Source organism: Nannospalax galili, unplaced genomic scaffold (genome assembly GCF_000622305.1).
Source record: "Nannospalax galili isolate Female #2095 unplaced genomic scaffold, S.galili_v1.0 scaffold43, whole genome shotgun sequence".
Classification (NCBI taxonomy): Eukaryota; Metazoa; Chordata; class Mammalia; order Rodentia; family Spalacidae; genus Nannospalax; species Nannospalax galili.
The window spans coordinates 1,460,525-1,476,033 of record NW_008353342.1 but is presented as its reverse complement, the minus strand read 5'-3'; positions in this window follow the sequence as shown (position 1 = coordinate 1,476,033).

Genomic DNA, 15,509 nt, shown 5'->3' with positions numbered 1-15,509 from the left:
TCTGCAAGTGTTGGGAGCCTCTGTTATGCAAAGTCGAAGCCCCTTCACACCGGACAGCTCATGCAGCTGGGGATTATGTGCTGCGGGCTCCTTTCATAGCAGGATGTCTTCCTGGCATCTTTCCTGTTTCTCCTTTTGAAGTGTCTACCACAAATGCTACAATATAAACATGGCCTTCGGCTCTAACAGGTACCATGCCTTCCTGTAATTTTTCCCAGCAGACAGCAGTCTGGCAGAAACCCACTTCCATATGTAAATACAATGCCTCACAAAGCATCTAACAGCCAAAGCTTTTACCACTACCCCCATGGTATAAATGTCTTAGTCAGAGAATTAGGCTGCAGAGGATTGGGTCGCAGAAAGCTGGGACACAGACAGCTGGGTCTCAGAGAATAAAGCTGTAGCACAGACTAAGTCTTGAGTCTTGTGTCACTACCTGTGGCCCAATCTCTCCTGGGGGCACACTCCCTCCTTACCGACTTGTGGACACCCTAGCTTTCGCTGTCCCCGTACTTCCGGTGAGGTCCAAGTGGCCAGTGGACCTCGCATCCTAAGGAAAAGTACACGGGTGGAAAGGGACAGGATTCGGCAGAACAATGCTTCTGTAGCAGAGAAGCTCCAGAGACACGGGACCCAAGCCGCGGGAAAAGCCTTCCCTGAGGGGCATCCGCAGCTGCGGCCAGACCCGCCAGCGGCTAGCCAGGTGTGGCAGGGGCCCCGAGATCCAGGGACCCAGAGGGACCCCGAGATATCCATGCACACCATGCCTGAGGCCCATAGAGACACAGAGAAGCCAGCGGGACCAGACCATCTTTCCTCCAGATGCACAGCAGGAGAGTGCGCAGCAGAGGAAGCTGTCTGCACCAGAGCCTCGGGACTCGAGCCGCGGGAGAAGCCTGCCCTGAGGGGCATCCGCAGCCGCGGCCAGAGACGCCTGTGGCCAGACCTGCCAGCGACTAGCCAGGTGTGGCAGGGGCCCTGAGATCCAGGGGCCCGGAGCGACCCCCGAGATATCCACGCACACCACGCCTGAGGCCCATAGAGACACGGAGAAGCCCCGTGGGATCCTCCAGACGCAGGGTGGGGGAGTGCCATTCTGGAAGTGCGCCCAGAGAGAGCGCACGCCCATATGCAAGGGGCAACTTTTCTATTTAGAGTGGCTCAGGAAAGTCCTCTTGTGACAAGGCATTGAGACAAATGTCTGAATAAAGTAGATCATTGAGAATCACTGCAGGCTGTCAGCTGTGAACTTAAAAAAACGCAGGCACGGAAAGAAGTAGGAACACATGCAGCAGGGTGATCTGATTTCAAAAGTTTGCTCTGCTCTACACTTCTGTGGGTGGGCTAAATGCAGCAAGGAAGAAAGGGCTAGCAGAGCCCAACCTTAAAGAGCATTTAGGATCACACAGCTGGAATCGGAGAAATGATGGCAACCGTCTAGGGTTAAAATCCAAACAAAGATAATTAGCTCTTTTTCAAGGTGTACTCTGAAAGAAGCCACATAATTCAAGGCCTCTTTAAATGTGGAGTGCAGGATCTCTGGAAGTTTCCTTTTCAGATGGCTGAGGTGGTGCTTTCTGGACCAAATTTTACTTATTGGAAGTGTTGACTTTGACTTCAAAGCTCATCTCATTCAACGTCTCAGCAGCACATGGACTCTGCTAACCTATCACCTGCATCCAGTCATTCAGAGTTTTTAACACAATTATGGTGAGATTTATACACATTTTAATGTTGAACTTAAAATTGACTGCATCCTCCCTTTCCAAGACAGGAAAGAACACTTGCTACCTAGTCTAGAGCCCTTACTTCCTCTTATAGTGCATTATTTGTTTGTTTGGTCAGGGTTTTTAAAGTAGTGTTCCATGGAACACCCTGGTCAAATAACATGGGAAAATATCACTTTATAAACTCCTTAAAGGTATCAAATACCTTAGAAAAAAATGAGATGCTCTACAATTTAAAAAAATCATTTTGATTAACATGATATTAGAGACAGTTATTGTACCAAGGAAACCTTATATTCTTTTTCTAAGACCATGAGATCTATTCATATTTTATTAAGTACTAATTTAAAGAAATTAGAATGCATCGCATCCTTGATAATCCTGAATGAGTCTCCTCAACTCTACTATCCATGATATGGTAGAAACTCATGTAATGCTGGCTAGCTCCCTATACACACATTTATTTTGGCATGTATGGTTAAAACATGGTAGATAACATAGCAAAACAATTCTGATGTGTTCTGAATAGCAACATGTTTTATGTGGTGATTACTTCATGTGAACCTAAATCTGTGTTTCCTCTGAAACAGTTTAGGAGTATGTAAAATATGTTTTAGCCATATCACATCTTAGATCAAAATAGACACAGATGTCCCCTACAGTGAAAGAGCTGTCAAGCCGTTTCTTCGCTTCCTGGTCATTGTTTGCAGCAGACGGGCTGAACTTAGAATTCTTGCTGAATTTTAACAGGAATGAAGAGAGTCCCAAACCCTTGATTCTTGACTTTACAGCTGCTTTTCTTGGCAATGGCTCCCAGCTTTGAGACTCCTGCATCCTTTATAGGTGCTGGTCTTCAGGCACTAATGGAATCTTTAAAAAAAAATCAATGATAGCCAAGAGCAGAAACTTCATCCACTTTATTCATTCCTTTCACCAGATTGATGTTAGGTTGTAAACAAAAACACATTGAATATAGGGTTATTGGTACTGAATCAAAATAAAATGTCACCATCTTATCCCAATAAAGTGCTTTTGAGTAAAATAACATTTTGGTTATGTTCTCCCCTGGTAAACAAAGATCCTTTCTCTTACTTAAAACATACATTCTCACATCATTAGACATTAGGTATCGATTCTTAGTGCTTCTTACGCTTTTGAAATTTTCTTAAAAAGTAGTTAGATGTTACGTTTCTGTCTATGGTTACATCTTTTCTTAGCTTCCATTTGTCAAGGCTAAACCCTTTTTAAATCTCCCCCAAGTCTTCCATGAATTCAGTTTTCTAAAGCTGTTCCTGAAGTCGCATCTTATAACAGCTTTAATAATGTAATTTTCGGATCTTACACATTTAAATCCTCTTAGAAAAGAAAATGGTTTGGCACGTGGCTATTCCGATTCCATAGCACTACACTGTATGGGGAGAGAGGCAAGATATCTAAAGAGTAGTTAAAGGCAATTAGAAGTGAATTATAGCTGTATTCTTGTTAAAAGGGAACAGATAGATATATACTGGGAAGAAAGAAAACAAATTTTGTCAGAGTTATTTACAGTCAAAATAGGCATATATACCATATAAGGTTTTGAAAACCTGTGCATTATAAAAAGATAGTTCTGGCACCCAAATATGTAAGAGCTTTATCAGTGCTCTTAATAGTAGTTTTTAGAATCTGCCATCTTTCTGATTTAACATATGCAAGGGTTACAATAATAAAGTACGATCACTGAAGGATGATCTTTCTTGTCCAAGTGGATCAGAAACAGCTGTATCCACATGAACGTTAGCCACCCTGATCATGGCACACAACTCCCCCAGCTGCTGTGGCTCTGACCCTTCCTAGCAAGAGATTGTTACTGATACAAAATAAAAATGGAGAGAAATGTGATCATAAGAAATCATTCTAGATAGATTAATGTCAAGATTAATAAAGAATATAACTTCTGCTTGTATTAGCATTCTCAAAACAAATATAATTTGATTTGAAAAAACAGAGAGACAATATTTAATAAACACTATGCTCTAAGAATTGTAATGGAAACTGAAGAAAAAATATAAATGAGTCATTATCTCTGCCTTAGAGAGTTTAAGAAACAACCTCACCTGGTAGTGAGACATCTAAACAAGAGAATCATAATAGCAGGTGCTGAGCATGACAGCGGGTAAAGATATGCAGGCAGCTTCATGGATAGCTTAGTTGTCAACTTGACACACCTGGGTAGAGGGAGCCTCAACTGGTAAATGCCCCCATTGGACTGGCCTGTGGCCATGTCTGTGGGCCATCTCTTTGATTATTGAGTGATGTGGGAAGGCCCAGCCCAATGTGGGTGGTCCCATCCCTGGGCAGGTGAACCTGGGTTGAATAAGAAAACAGTTTGAGCAGCGGCTGGGGGAGCAAACCAGCAAGCCATGGCCTGTGCTTCAGCTCTTTCTCCAAGTTCCTGCCCTGAGTTCTCACCCTGGGCTGCCTCAGGGATGAACTGTGATCCAGGAGATGTGAGCTAAATGATCCCTTTCTTCTCCAAGTTGGTATTGGTCAGAGTGTTTTGTCACAGCAATGGAGCAACAAAGAAGAATATAGTTCAAGGACCACCACAACCAACTATGAGGAAAGGCAGCGACAGTAGCACGAAGATCCTCACCGTATCCATTTTCAGATAAAATAAGGCATGGTGGTGCACACTTGCAATCTCAGCACTAGTCCTGCAAAGGCAGGATGCTGTCCCAAGGTAAAGGCCAGCTAGGGACTAAAAATGATATCCTGTCTAACAAAAGAAAAGCAAAAGCAATGTGTTTAATTTTGCAAAAGTAACAAGTGGCTTTTTTACTAAAGGATTTTAAAACCTAAAGGTAGATAGATTACAAGAAGAAGAAAATTTAATTCTTCTCTTTAATAAATTAGGAAGTAACCCTTAAGTTAAATGAAGTACAAATATTAAAATCAAATGTTAGTATATCTTGCTTCATTTAGAAACATAGAATCTATGTAATTCTTCTTTCTAGTTAATATTTTAAAATATTTCCTCTTGTTGATATGTATGTACAAATTACTTCCTAAATGTTAAGTTGGTCAACAAACAAAATTAGTGCAAATCCTAATGTTATCTGTGTTACAGAAGCAGCAATTTTATCGGTGACTGGGTATTCCCTAGGTAAATATGATGCTGACATTAATAATGTAGATGTAGAAAGAGGTCTTTGATGTAGAAAACAGTGGAGATATGCAAAATGATTCACTATTTCCTTAAATATAGGAACAACCACTACTTAATAAGCAGAAGTCTACCACTCTATTTTTCAAATTAATTATGAAAAGATACAGAGATTTAAGGCTTAACAGTCAAAACTGTATAGATTACATTTGAAATCCAATTCAAAATTCTAAACCCTTGTCCTCAATAACTGTTTGTTTAAGGCAAAGACCCCAGAATTGTCAATGCTATTTTGAATTTTGCTGTAGGTGGCAGGAAACTTCAGGGGACATAATCAGTTTAAGAGACAGAGATAGACACAGTGTTCTGCTAAGGGAGAGATTGAACATCTCCTTTCTTTAATTTTTTATTTTTGCATTTTTTATTTTATGTGTATGAATATTTTGCCTTCATTTATATAAGTGCATCACACTCGTGCAGTGCCCTTGGAGGCCAGAAGAGGGAGATGTAAATCCTTCAGAATCTGAGGGTTCAAAGTCCTCAGTCTTCTCCCACACAGCTTCCAGGTACAAGACATCACTCTTTCACTAACACGGCCCTCACTTTTACTGCTAACACTCTTGGAGGCTGGGAATTAAATTTGCTAATGAGGACTTCAGCTTGATTTTTTCCAACTTGAGCTCCATGGTTGCTGGAGAGAAGATTCTCTTAAACCTTTACCCTGTCAATGTGAATCTGGAGCTCATTAATTTTATTGCTGAGCCCTTTCTTTTCCTCCATCACTATCCAGAGATGATTGAAACAACCAGCTGAAATCATTAATTTTCCCCCATTTGTCGAACGTTTTGTATATATTCACTAAATTCCGTGCCCTTCACAAGAGGTAAGTCTGAAGACTAGAATGCATTATCTTCGTAATTTCTTTTGTTTACACCATGAATATTCAGTGCCCTCCTCCATACCAGGGGAGACTTTAGTAACTATTGGTTTCCTTGAGTTGGAGAGCCTGCTCTAGACACCATCAAGTCCATCAAATAAATGCGTCCTTTCAATTCTGTTTCTCTAGAACTACTCTTGGTACCACAATCTGTATTAGTCAGGCTGTATTAGACAATCTGTATTAGACAATGGCTGCACCACAGTGGAGAGGCCAAGAATCCGGTCGTTGCCCAGTCCACAGTCTGGATGTCTCCGCAGTCCCAATGGTGCTGAAGGCCTGACAGATTCCAGGAGATCTGCTAGTCTTCAGTCTAGTTGGAGTCTGAAGAAGCTGTTCATAGCACAAGCAGGAGCTCCCTTCTGCCATGGTCTTTATACTCGCTGCCCTCAGAAGGTAACACCCACACATAGGGTGTGACTTCCAGCTTCAAATGATTCAATCAAGAATGTCTTTCTCATTTCAGTTACTCTGGCATCCAGTCAATTTGACACCCATGATTAGTCATCACAGAGGGGGACAGAAGGGAAGTCAGAGGACAACTTTTGAGAGTTGTTTCTACCTTTCCACGGTGTGGGTGCTGGGATTAAACTGAGGCTGTTGAGCTTGAAGACAAGCTAGCTTTACTCTTTGAGCTGTCTAGTCAGTCCATTATAATCTTCTAAAAATTAAGATTATTATTCTATCAAACATGATTAATAATTTCCTATTCATCATAATCCATTCTGCACAAACTGCTACTGAATGTTACCCCAGCCCTGGTTTGTACCCTTTGAGCATGAGCTCCTCATCTCTCAACAACCACCTGCCGCCTCTGATAACAATGATCCTCTGGTGTTGGATCCCCTGGAACTGGAGGCACAGATGGCTGTTAGCCATCATGTGAGTGATAAGATCAGAACTCTGGTCCTTTGCAAGAGCTGTCAGTGCTCTTAACTACTGAGCCATCTCCTTAGCCCCAAGATTTCATTATTTTAAGACTATAGATCATATTATCTATATAGCAGTGTCTTATTAATGAAACAGTTCAAAATATATGCCTTTGCACTTATGTGTATACAAAACTAATACGATATCGAAGTATTCTAATATTGACATTTGACACTATTTATGAAAGATCAAATTTTAGTGCAAGAAAAATATGTTTATAGTTGAAACAAATGAACAGAAAAGTAACCAAAGAAATTTAAAGACAATGATAAGAGTTTATGAAATAATACAGAGGAAACTAATTTAATTTAAAATAACCATTATCAGAGGACAGGCACCTTTCTTCATCACCATTCATTTTCTCCTTAGCTCTCAATAGGGAATCTCTAATTATAATCTGGGACTATGGCCACATGGCTAAAAGAGAGCAACCTGTCTTTCAGTTCTAGTGACCAAAACACTGAGGGATGGGTGAGGCTACGTTAGCAGAAGTGGCAGAAGTCTTGAGTAGGACACGGCAGAAGCTGGTTTTTTACCTCCCTTTTTCATGCACTTCTTTTGTGTTTGTAAATTTTCCTTTACCTTTGAAATTTTTATACTTGTATACAATGAAATATGATCATATCTACCCTCATTCCCTCTCCAATTCCACTCATACAGAACCAACAAATCCCCTCCCAACTTTTTTTTTTTTTAATAGCCCGCTAAATCCTGTCAGTGCTGCCCACATGTTCAACCCTCTAAAGCATTTTTGAAAACTTTGTGCAGGTCTCTACCTCTCCCTTTGCATATCTATAATTCTGTCAATTTCCCTTTGTGATGCTTCTTAGAACATATTCACCTGGGCAACATTTTCACAATTCCCCTCTTCAACCCCCAGTCCTATTCTTCTATCCCTTAAAGTGATAACATGATTCAGAGGGCTGGATTGTTCAACTTCCATCACTGTGATAAAATGCCTGAGATAAGCAACATGTAAGGTGGAAAAGTTTATTTGCCTCATGGTTTTCATTTAGGGTTACTTGACCTTGTTGATTTGGACATGTGAATGCACAGTGTGTCATGTTGAGAGTGTGTGACAGAGAAAGATGGTTAATTACAGCCTCCAAGTGAAGAGAGAGCAAGAGGAGGGACCAAGGTGATGACCTACCCATTAAGACTATGCCCCCAAAAGATTTACTTTGCTTCCACTATGTCCTGTTTCTGAAAGGTACGAATACGACCACAGTTTGGTACCCAAGACCTGTGATTGGCACTTTAGAAGCCACTTCCATCCTTGAATAAGGCCCTGACCTATGAATCCACTGACTGACAGACTGAGAGTCAAATGAAGGCAATAAATATGATTTGGTGTGAAAAATCAAATGACTCAAAGTTGTTATGGAATCAAATTAGTAACCATTTTTTCTGGTCATAGTAACTTAGTTGATTTCCACCCTTATGGAAAAAAAAAAAAAAAAAAAAAGAAAAAGAAACAAAACCAAACCAAAACCAATACAAAGAAACAAACAAACCAAAATGTCCAAAACCATCACCAGGGCATGTACTTATCTTAGAACAATGGCCTGGGGTGGATCACTGACACTTGTTTCTTCAGCAAAGTGATTGCTCTATGTTTACCTTGGTGCAAGCTGTGTTCTGAAACACTGGAATGCTGACTGAATTTTCAGCAGTTGGCTTAGCTGTAGACACAACACTGTTGTTTAAGATAAGTTAAAGTCCTTGTAGCAAATGGATAAAAGCAATAGGTGTTGCATTAAAATCGAAAAGTAGTGGGTCTTTGAGGAAACAATTATACTGATTTTGATTGTTACTGGAATGATAGTGATAGTGTCGAATTCATGTGGTTGTTGCACAATTAAATAAGATAATGCATCCAAGCAGGTAACACAAAGGGAGGCACAAAGGTGAGACTTGGTTGTTATTGGCATTTCTATCTACTTGCCTTTCCCTTTCTGCTGTCCGTGGGAATCCAGAGCCATGTGCCGTTTCTCATCTGGGGAGCCTGTAATGAACAGTAAAGCCAAGTGTCTGTTCTAACAGCCTTCCAGCTAATACAGAACATTCTGGTGTTGTTTAAAAATCTGGGCTCAGAAGTGAGATAGCGACAGCTCAAACCCTCCTGTACTATTTAAGTAGTTTTATTACCTTGGCAAAATCCCTTGATATTTCTGTAACTGTTTTTTCACTTATCAAATGAAGGTAATAATTAAAAAGTCTGTTGTCAGTGTTAAAAGAATCAAACCTAGTTCTCTTACAATTTTCCTGACATATAAAATGTAATTATTTGAATGAATCGGGCAAATTTTGAATTGTTTTATAAGACTAGAATTTTCAGGTAAGACTGCCATGAATCATAATCCACAAGCAATATCAATGTAAACTCCAACTACAAGGATACAAACAAGAGGCTCATTTAAAACGGTTCTATGGTTGTCTCCTTCCTGTGGAGACCTGTACCTTTAGCTCAGAGCTAGTCTTCAATGAAAGTTTGTATACACCTAATGAACACATCCTATCTATGATGCTCTTTCACTTTCTAACTAAGAGTTAGACAGCTGTCTGTGCTTTTCCCTAGTGAGCCGTGCTGTCTGTCAAAGGCAGTCTTAAGCCACTGAAAAAGATGTTGCAGTGACAAGGCTATTCCTCCTAGTGAGCACTGTCAGTTTACCCAGAGGAGCTCAGACTTACAAAGGGATCAGGCCTGCTACTGTGAACTGAATGCTCTAAATGTTAGAGTGCTGTAGCGTGTCCTCCATTAAATCAGATTGTGAAATTCTGAGTTAGCTCAATGTGATGGTGCTTAAAGATGAAGCCTTTGGAAGGTAATTAGGGTTAGATCGTTTATGATGGGATTAGCAATCGTAGGAGGGAAAAAAAATCTTTCTGTGAACACACTGTGAAGAAAGGACATTTCAGGACACAGTTTGAAAGCAGCTATTTTTAAGCCCAAAAGACAGCCGTCACTAGGAGTGAAACTGACTGCCAAACTGATCTTACATTTCAAGCTTTTACGGAATAACTTTCTGCTGTTCAAGCAGCCCAGGACATAGTGTTTTGCTACAGTAGCCCAATCTAAGGCACTTCTCTTCACTTTCCACCAAGTACTGACCCTGGGGACAAATGAGCACATATATTGCAGGTCACATCCTTGAACAACTTCTACACATTATTTTGAACTTTTTTTTTTTTTAAGTAAAGAAATGTGTGTGAGATGTTCTTTTTTTCTGTGTAATTCCTCAAAGATTCACTTTTATTTAAAATAAACAAATATTCATTTGTTCATAAACTGAGAAAACTGATCCCATTTCTGCCTCTAGCACTGTCTGCCCACTTACTCCACAACCCCAACCACTTACCTGGAGGAAACATCTTGTTGCACCCTGTCGTTTTTGCCTGAAAATGTCACAGAGACCTTTCTTTATCAATTGGAAAGCTTTCTCATGTTTGGCTTATAGCAGCATCACCTCCCATGGTACAGCAATACATATTTGAAAAATATTTTACAATACAGGCCACTGGAGATGACAACCTGAATTCTGTGCTATATTCCTTTATCACTCTAAATCCAAGGCCATATGTATTTTTAACCTTTAATTTTATTTTTAAAAATTCTGGTAATAATACATTTCATGAGATTGATTCTCAATGCCCGTGGAAGACAGAAGAGGTTGTTGTATCCCCTGGTACTGTAGTTACAGAAAGCTGTTAGCTGCCATGTGGGTGCTAAGATTTGAACCTGGGTCTTCTGCAAGAATAGACAGTATTCTTAATGGCTGAGCCATCTCTCCAGCCCCAATTCTCAACAATTTTTAAGGGCACAATGCGTTATTATTAACTAAAAGCACAAAGTGCTTTATTTTGTAGAAGTTACTTATATAACTAAAACTTTATAACTTTCTCTTCTACATTTTCACATATACATATACAAATATCAATATGGAAATAAACAATGAAAATGTTAGCTGTAACCGTAAATTCACTGAGGCCTGACCACCCAATCTTTTCAAGGAAACTTACAACTTATCATTTATAATTCTACTATGAATAATGCCAGAAAAACACTATCATATTTTAACACAGAAATGACCTAAACTGTTCCAATATTCCTACAGCCAAGTAGATACCAACCAGATAGCCTACAATGAAGCTTATTATAAATTTGTGGTATTACTTTATTCAACATGAAAATATGTAAATTCTCTTTAATGTTTAGCAGCCAAGAATGTTTGTTTTTGGCTGTCGGAATTGAGCAAAGTGGATACAAGTGCAGGCTTCAGAGCAGGGCAGATATAGACTTCCTACTAAGTTATTGCAGCTTTGTTACCTTGGGTATATTTGCATAAATGTCAGTCTCCCTGTAATCTGAGGTCATAAACCTTCCACTGGGTCAGTGTAGACCAATCACAGAGGAGTTCCTTCCACAGCTGCGGCTGTCAGTGCACCACCATGATATTGCATCTGGCTTTGCCTGTAGGGAATTCTCTGCTAGATGATGAGGATCCATACAGAGCCATCCTGGCTTGCCCAGTTCACAATTTATGGAAACAGCATATAAACAATTAAAGAGTAATTCTATAACAATGCTATACATTAATAGCATAAATGCTATACTCCAGGGGAATCAACAGTGTTCTGAAATTACATTTTACAGAACAATGATCCTGAGGAGATAAAAGACTCAACACAGTCTACTGGAAGAGAAACACCATATTTGCCAGAGTCTATTTCACTCCTCAAAGCAGGTGGAGAAATGCCCAACCCTAGAAGCAGGAGCTGTAATTCATAATGGTGCTTGAAATTGGATCTGTTGGCTCTGGCATCACTTTTGAGTTTCCAGTTTCTTCTCAGTTCTGTAGATAGATATTGAGTATGTTATATAGGCAATGGGATAAACCCTCTAACCCTGAGGTTGGCTCTTCTTGTTGACTCTTGAATACTGTCCCGGCTAAAGTGAACCATGAAAAGCAAGAGGGAAAAAGGAAAAAAGGTGATTCTCAGTTTCCCACTTTTCACATTACAGGAAATAGCAGTGTTTCAATGTTCTACAGGCCAAACTATTGAGGAACCCGAATTTTCACAAGAAGTGTTGGTTAGTGCTTATTTTTGGAGCCAGGCAATAAGGACCCAGGTTTTCCAGTTTGTTGCAGCTGTTCAAATATTTGACAAGAATATATATCGTGCTCCAGGTTGTCATTGAGGTGCACACATCTTATCACTGCTTGGCTAGTTCTTGACTTCTCACAGCATCCTCAAGCACTGTAAGGCACCCTTGGGACATGTCACTTAGCATATATGTAAATGGCCTACTTTGTTTTTTAAAAAAGAGGCTTTTGTAGCAGTATGCATATCAACAAGCAACCAGGAAGACAATTTCAAGTCCGAACTTTTCTGGACCTGAGACTGCTTTAAACTGTGAATTTTCTTTCATCAAGTACAGCTCTGTAATTCACATCTAATACTCTAGTAGTGCTGTTAATTGATAACACTATACAATATAAGCATAAGGTAAAGACTGCCTTTGGTTGGAAACAGCTCATTATAATTCTTATCCCCACTTCGGTATCAGGAACAGTCATTTATTAAAGATGGAAATAATTAGAGCTCAGAAAAGCACCAGACCTTATGACCAGCAGACAATGTATAGATAATGCCAAGTTCAAAACCGTAGCTGAACATCCTTGACTTGAAACACTGCAAAATATCAGGGTCCAAAACACTTCTTGAAACATTGAACCTAAAAAGTCACTCCCGGCCAACGGAAAGCCACTCCTGGAACACCGAAATTAAAAACAACAACAACAACAACAAAAAAGACTTTTTATTTTAGTTACTTAACTGTTCACTTTTCCCTCAAGTAAGTTCTCTAGTTTAGCTTCAGTGCATCAAAAGGAAAGATGGTATGGACTCATCCACTCCAAATCCTTCCATGTTTTTCTTTGAGAAGCAGAGCAAATTAGGGGGAGAGACTAGCGGTGGTCCTCACTCCAAAGGGCAGTCTCTAAGGATCCATCCCACCTAACGCTGACCAGAATCTTGGTGAGTGTTGCCCCCTGGTTCGCTCACTGAGAATCCGGAGCAGACTCAGTCAAGAATTAAACTACACACATGCTTACTGATGAAGGTCAGCCCTGGGCGCTGCTGCAAAGCTTACCTTAGAGAATGCTTTGTTATTGATTCCTGAGCTGCAGGAAACGGTGTTCCAGCTCCTACCAGTATAAGTTTCTTCTTCTGCTCTAAATCGTCTGCTTGTTCCACTTTTGCAACCTACAATTCCACGTTCAAGCTCTCAAAGACTGCATTTCTTACCCCGTCAGCCAGCTTCCAACTTGAAGAGGGCCACTCAAAACCCCTGGCTCCAGGGGGATGGTTCGGTGGTGGAGAGAGCAGAGCAGAGTGCTTCACTGCAAAGGAACCTAGCGCCATCTCTACGCAGAACTGCTTTTCGTTTTCTGCCTGAAAGTTCCAATCCATAGAGATTCGCGAAGAGCGTATTGCAAAGACTCACAGCCCTTCAGCTTTCCAGGCAGTACTTTGGAAGCGGAATAACCACGATGACGCTCTGCTGATGTTGCGGTTGCATAGAGCATAAAGGAGGATCGGGTTAAAAACCAAAGAGCAAAATAAAACAAACAAACCGCGACGGCAAAAGTTCACTTTCCGTTTTTCTGTGAGTAATGAGTTCCTCTGCCCAGTCCAGGTGAGACATACTTCCTTCCACAGGATGCATCTTCTCAGGTAGCTGTGGAAGACCCTTCAACGCTTCGTGGAGCAAAGACTATCTGGCTGACAGCGCCCAGCCCTGCAGTGCAATACTCTAGCAACCTTCCCGGCCTGCCTTCCCGGCCTGGAGGGCAGAATAAGTTGGGGGCAGGAGCTACCAAGAAACCTGCAACCCTAGCTCTGGTGCAAAAATACAGAAAATGACAAATAAAGGGTCTGGGTCTCCAGACTTCTAATCCCTCCCCTTTCTGCAGCGGAACGGTTCACTTGCTAGATCCAGCTTAGAATATAAGTGGAGAACCCAAAATTAGTCCCGTTCCAACACAAGTCCCTGGGCAGCTCCTTGCAAATCATCCAAGTGAACTTCAGGAGTTCCTTGAGGCAAAGTTATACCTGGGAAGGGCCAGGAAGACGGGCCACAAGGAGACTGTGTCCAGGAAATGATGTGGAGGTTCCTCTATCTGAAGGATGTCCGGCAGCCCCTGGCTCCGGAGTGAGGTGGTGCTGCCACTTCCATTCTCCACGGAAGGGCGCAGGTGGCCCTGGAGCCTGGGGATGGGGACCGGGTTAATATGAAGTGCTGCGTTCAGGGATCCATAAGAAGAGCTGTACAAGAAAGAGCCGGGAGTGGGGCCGCGCTGCAGGGCGGGGAAAAGGGAGGTGGACCAAAGACTTGCGGGCTCCTGGGAAGGAACTGCCTGCCTCCGCCTGCCACCAGCTACCTAAGGAGGAGCCGTAGCGTCCGGGTTCTTTACCCCAGAGACCCCCTAGCCTCGGCTCGCCTGTGGCTCTCCCCAGTGGCCAGGGGCTGCCGGCGCCGGGCTGGGCGGGCGTGTTGTTGCGCGCGCGCTGGGGTGTGCGTGTGTGCGGGGCGTGTGTGCTGGGCGTGTGTGCGCGCAGACCGCGCACCTAGTGGGGCCGCCCGCACCCAGCAGCCCGCCGCCCGCCGGGTGTCCCTCCTTCCCGGTCCACAGCTCCTCACCCAGAGCCGGCCACCCCCACCTCACCCGCCCTTCGGCAGATCAGCTCAAAGTTTCCTGGGCGCAGACGCCCGGGCGCGGGGTTGAGCAGGGAGACGCGGCGCGGAGGAGAGGAGCTCGGAGTGGCTCTCCCGCCAGCACCTGGTCCGCACCTCATCCAGGCTGACGCCGCTCTCCCCTTACCCGGACGGGGGAGGGGTACCGTGGCGACGAGCCCGAGAGCGGCCGCTGCCGAGCATCCATCGCGGTGCTGCCCAGCGTCTGTGGGGTCACGGAGGGAAACCGGATAGGCTGCCAAGTTGCGGCCGCGGGGACTGGGAACCTTCGGGGGCCGCCAAGGCTGTGCCCCTGTCCATCGCCAGAGGCGCGGAGGCTGCCAGGGCTTCCGAAACGTCTTCCCTTCTCCATCCCCTAGGAAGGAGAAGCCGGCGGAGCTGAGGCGGGGAGGACGCCGAGCAGAAGCGCCAGGACCCCGGTGCGCAGCAACCTCCCAGGCTTTGGATTTTTAAGGACAGGAAGCGGGAATTAACGGAACGTCAAGGTAGGAGCGCACAAACCCGCCGCGTTGAATCTCCAGAGAGAATAACTTAAAATAGATGCTGGGGGTGGGTTGCGGGTTAAAGCAAGTTCCGCGGATGCCCCTGGCTGTCGCCACGCAGCAGCACAGCCCGCCGCGCGGCACAGAGTCCAGGTGGGGACTGGCCGGTGCTGATGCTGCCGGGTAGGGAGGCCGGCAGCCCACCGAGTGTCCCGCCCTAGCACTTTGGGAACCCTACAGGAAATAAGGTCGGGGCTGGCCGTCCGTCCAGGCCGATTTACAGCTGAGCTTGGCTCCCCCAACCCCCTTTCTGGAGCTGTTTCCTTTTCCTCGGCCCGGCAGACCCATCCTCTCACCGCCTTAGGGTGGGCGGGTGAAGCGGGCTGGAGCAGGTGAGCCTGGGCCGGCGGGGGCCGGCGTCCCGGGGCGCTTTGCGGGGTCCACGGAGCCCACGCCGCCGCCCGCCCGACAGGCTCCCGGCAGCCGACGTCGGAGCCCGGCGGGTCGGCTGCGGTTCGCCCGGCCTCCG